This window comes from Fragaria vesca, linkage group LG5, assembly GCF_000184155.1.
Source record: "Fragaria vesca subsp. vesca linkage group LG5, FraVesHawaii_1.0, whole genome shotgun sequence".
In the NCBI taxonomy this organism is placed as follows: Eukaryota; Viridiplantae; Streptophyta; class Magnoliopsida; order Rosales; family Rosaceae; genus Fragaria; species Fragaria vesca.
In genome coordinates, this window is record NC_020495.1 from 9,098,263 (window position 1) to 9,103,855 (window position 5,593).

Consider the following 5,593-nt stretch of genomic DNA (forward strand, 5'->3'; position numbering starts at 1 on the left):
CAGAGGTATGGATAGCTAAATAGAACTTCCATACATATGACGCTTAACCCTCTCTGATATTATATAACTATACAACTACGTGTAACTACTCAAAATAGCAATCCCATTGATCCTTTGGTTGGAGTGTATAATTACATGTTAGCATTCTCAATACTTGCAGAGTGTTTAATGCAGCATTTCAAAGAACCGAATTTCAGATATTCTGTTTAGAAAGTCATGATTTCTTTGCCAAAAGAAAAAAGAATTGAGGAATGCATGATTTATAGCAGTGAGCAACTGGGAGTGGTTTTTTGAAGTTTCAAATGAAGCCCTTACCTGAACCATAAAGGTGCAAATTAAGATACCACCAGTAGATGTAATTATTCAGAATAAATTCAGCTAATCGAACTCCTTCAGGATTCCAACAATACGCTGGCCAACCTGACAAAAGAAGAATTGCAATATAATTAGTGAGAACAATTGTACATGCAACAAATCAATTAGAATGAGCATGCATTCACTGATGAAAGCTGATCCTTCAAGTAGTTTCTTATTCGTATTATTTTTATCCTTTTTGACATAATTGCACAAAATCAACCATTTTGTTCCTATAATTAAAACTTTGAGGTACTTATAGAGAGGCTTATCAATAACACAAACCATTTTGTTCCTACCATTTTCTTATAGAGAGGCTTATTAATTATACAAAACAAAATTGGACAGAAGCTTCCCGCATCTCTATTTCATGGATAGCAAAATGGCAGAAGAATAAAGAACTACTTTATTCCATCAGATTGGGATCTTATTACTGACTCAAAACTCACACTGAAATGTTGTCCCAGAAGCAGTGAAACTGTGCCCAATATTGTAAGGTCTCCAATCACTTTTATAAATGAATGTCTCAGAAAAGAGAAAGAAACAGCATCTAGAACAAGGAATCATGTCTTTACCTGCCGTATATCATGTGAGGAGAAGACTAACCAAAACACAAGTACAGGATCATAGAAGCTACTTCATCTTTCTAAGCATGTTCACATAGGTGCAACTGGAAAATGCCACAAAAAGCTTGCGAAACCTGAAATATAAAACAAATTTTAGAAAGAAGGATAGCTCATTAGACTATCTTAATTTTAGAAATATGTCCAATCTAGGGATGTTGAAGAAGTTATTGCTTGGAGTTCTTGTAGTTGATGCAAGTATAACAAGATTCACACAAGAAAGAAAAACAAGGAAGAACGTATGAGAATAACAAAGACATTCCATGTACTTTCAATGGATTACAAGTAAAAGCTTACCAAACCCATTGCCTTGCATGTTGTGCCATCGCCCGGAAGCTCTTTCGGGGTTGCTCATTTACCAAGCAATGCAACATTTCATTTGAGCATTGCATGGAATATAATATTGGACAACCATATATCCACTGGTCCACTATACTTGCGGAATATATTTGTACTGACCTGACAATGGATTGGGCAACAAAAGAAAATTATCTAACAGATTCAACAATATGCGGTAAGCATAGCTAGTGAGGGAGCCCTTCTAGTGAGGACTCTTAAGTTGAGGACTTGGTGAGGACTTTTCGGCTTATCCCACATTTCGATCTTATATCTACATCTTAACCGTTCAGTTTATAGGTATTTATGAATAGATAATTTATTCAAATTTTCAGCTATATTAAAAATTGTTAAGACATTCATAAGTGTGATTTATCAATTATGAACTTGAACGGTTCATATTTAACAGATTTGGTTCGTCTATTAATTTGATCTAGTTTGTTATCTTAACGAACACCAATTTGGGTGAAAATTTGTAGAAATGATCTACTTATATAAACCTAAAAACTGAACAGATAAGATGTCAAAATGTGATCGAAAATTGGGTTTTTTAAACTATAAACCGAAAAGTTCTCACAAAATCCTCAACTTAAGGGTCCTCACTAGAAGGACTTCCTAACCAGTGATGTTACTTCTTTCACAATCATTGAAGTACTACAATGACGAGTATTTAAATGCATCATCAATTGGTTGACGTGAAACAGGAAATCATAATTGGAAGACGGATCACATTGTCAATGGGCCGGGATACTCTAAAGTCTAAACATTATACCGGGGGTCACTGGGCAAGTTAACTAAAATGCCAAAGATTTTTTTTTTAAAGTATCAAAAGAAGAGATCATACCAGTTCTCAGGCTTCAATATTCCTCTGTGACGATGTATTTAAAAGCTTCCTGCTTTGCAACATCAACAATTATTAAATAGACTGGAGCAAACTGTAAATGTAATCAGATATGAATTCCGTAAGTAAACAAATAAGAGCACAAAATGGCCTATCCTGGAAATGTATATCCCCTGAAAAGGGGTTAAGACAATATGCAACTAGCTGAGTTCATTTAAGACTTGGCCTTAAAAAAAATAAAAAAAATTAATTAAAAGCAGGCAGTTACATCATTCTCTTATTCGTTACTAGTCATGGCAATCAAAAGAATTTTCACAAGTACAATCATCTATTATATGTTGTGCAAGATACCTAAACAGGAAAACCTTTTCAATTTGAAACAAAACAAAAAACAATAAAAAGTTTCTGCGACCATCAATCCCTTTCATCTTATCACCTTGGGAAATACATAAAGTGAAAGGCTTAAACATACAAAGAGTTTAAGCTGCTTTAACTAGCCGTCATGTAAACTTCACAGCTACCGTTACGAAAGCAGCATATCCAATAAATTGTAGTAAAGACTGAATATAGGTTAACAGCACTACCACCGCAAGCACTTTAGCCGACGAAGACAAGCACTTTAGCCGACAAAAAAGCTTGATTCGTCGGCTAAGATCTTAACCGACGAGCCATCGTCGATAAGAATTCGTCGGGAAAAGGTCGTCGGCGATGACTATAGCCGACGAAACAAGAAGACGTCGTCGGCTATAGTCCCAGAGTTTAGCCGACGAAAGACAAGTCGTCGGCTTTTTTTCCCAGAATTTAGCCAACGACTACCTTAAATGTTTCGTCGACCATAGTCTCAGACTTTAGCCGACGAAGCAATTAGATAGTCGTCAGTTAAAGTGTGTAATAAATTTTTTTAAAGAATTACTAAAGCCAACGAAATATAGTCTGTTTCGTCGGCTTTAGAATGGTTTAGCCGACGAAACGTGACATAATTTGTCGGCTAAACCTTATTTAAAAAAATTAAAAATACTATAGCCGACGAATTTCTTACATGTTTCGTCGGCTATAAGTCCATCCCAGTAATAAAAAAAACATGAAATTTCTAAATTACCATTCCATACAAGCTGCAAAATACACCAAAACAATTTCATATAACCAACAACAAGCACATAAAACTATATAATTCATCAACTATGCAAAATCTAGGTCGTCTAAATTAATATCCGCTTCTGGAGGCTGCTGCGAAGGTTGCTGCAGAGGTTGCAGCGGCTGGGATAGCGGTATAGCCGTAGGCATGGGCGGAGCCGGAAGTCCCTGAAGCTGGGCAGCTGTAAACTCCTGCATATACTAGAACATATGCCGCTACTGGGCCTGCTGGATGGCATATATCTCGGCAACATAGGTTGCCTGCGTGGCATTATAGGCTGCTTGCGCGGCATTATAGGCAACCTGAGCAGCTTGTTGTTCTCGTAGTCTGAACTTCCGACTCTAGCTAAGTCGTCCTGGTGGTCGAGGTCCTCCTGCTGGTCGAGGCTGCCTTTCATTGAAATCCCAGAGTGGTCTTCAAGACCCCCTCGCCCTTCTTTCCTAGACCCCGGCAGTAAAAGTTGTTTGCTCGCGGTGGGAAGGCTGTGCCCATGATCCTCGCCCCAACCCTCGGATCCGAAGTGTCGATCCGGGACATGGCTTAGGACATCTCTTCCTCCTGCATGTCCGGCCATGTCTCCCTCACTATAGCACTCATCACCTCGTCACTAGCCTCCCTCACCTTCGCCTATTTGGATAGGAAAAAAAATGATTAATTAACATTTTGACATATATATAAGTAAAATTTAAAATTTAAAAACGTAAGATGACTTACAATATCCTCTTGGGCGTCAGGATATGCCTTCTCGTACGTATAGACGTACCGGTTGACTTCTGGATGTTCCATGGCCGCCTCGTCCATGAAGACAACGAACGGTCTAGAACCGGCATGATGGTTCCTTGTGTTGCGTTGCCGGTTTTGAGCGTTCGCCCGGGAAACGGCCTTCAAAGAAAAAAGTAAATTATTAGTAAAATATTTTAAAACGCACGTACTTAATGACAAATTAACTAATTAATTTTTTTAAATACCTATTTACGAGGGTTGTTGAATTCTGATGTCAGAAGCCAACGCCACTCGTACTCCCTGTACTGGAACTCAACAGGGGTACCAAAACGTGCGTTCCCGTGCGTAGTCCAATGGGTCTGCAACTCGTTCTTCCACTCCTTGTACCTACAGATACAACAAAAATATTATAAATATTATAAATATTATTAATATCACATACAATTTTGTTTTTTCATTAACTTCCCAACGTACCTTCCCCTATGCACAACGTCCGCCCAGCTGTTCTTCAGGTGCTCGGGAACGTCAAACCACACATGTATTTAACCGTTTATTAGTTTAGTTTTTCGAGAAATCAACAATGTAATACATAATATTATTGAGGCATTTTATAAACTCACCGACATCGCGTTGTGGACCATGTCCTTAACCTCCTGCGGGACCTTGCCCCAGTCTGACCACAACATAGGGACTTTATCCCTAATGAGCGCTCCCACGCTGCCGGAGTACGTCCTCGACTTCTCGCCAGATACTATGTCGTCATCCCCGTCAGTATCGATGACGATCCTTCTTGAGGTACTGACGGTATTCTCGAGAGCCTTCCCTGTGACGGGGCCTCTCTTCTTCTTTGCCGGCTACGCTCCGACAATGCCTATCACATGATAAACCAAATTGATTATTAAAATTGGAGACCCTTTATTATTAATTATAAGAAAACAAATCATTCATCACTGATTACTTGAGGTGCTCGCGGCGGACGCGACGGATTCCATCTCTGTCGCCGATGATGATACCCTCGCGGAAATAAGAGGCATATCAAAAGGCACGAACTGGTACGCCGCTGATGGAGCCACTGGCGGGGGCAGTGGATAAATCGGCGTCCCTAAGTCATCGATTGCAGGTAAGGTCGGTATCGTCCGCGGAAGGAACAGATGAGGCGGCGGCATCTGTACCCCAGATGACCCACCATCCGAAGCAGTAGGACTCGGAGTGGGCGCCCGGTGTATCTTAGGCATACCGGGTGCAGACACCTTCGTCTGGGTCTGAGGCCACAGCTGCCTAAAGGAACGAGGGACGCCCGGCTGCCTCGATTAAGGGGGCACCTCCGGCTGCCTCTGTGCCGTCTCCAGAAGAGTCGCACGTTTGGCTGTCATGGGGCCCTGAAACGACGTTTGAGGGTTGCTAGAGGTTCCCTCAGACGATTCGGACCTTGGGCCCTTCGAACTCTTCGTTGATCTAAAATAACAGCTCATCTTGTTTAAAATATTAATTTGAATCAAGGCTGAGACATGGGCGGATACACTCATTCAATGTTACTCGTTAATTCAAGGCTGAGGCAACATTGAAAAAGTAAAAATTCAA

The 5,593-nt window shown here is 40.3% G+C and overlaps 1 pseudogene; it reads right to left on the minus strand.

The window, feature by feature from the left end:
- Positions 1-217: 217 nt before the first annotated feature.
- LOC101300630 overlaps positions 218-5,593 on the minus strand; it is a 15,405-nt pseudogene continuing 10,029 nt past the window's right edge.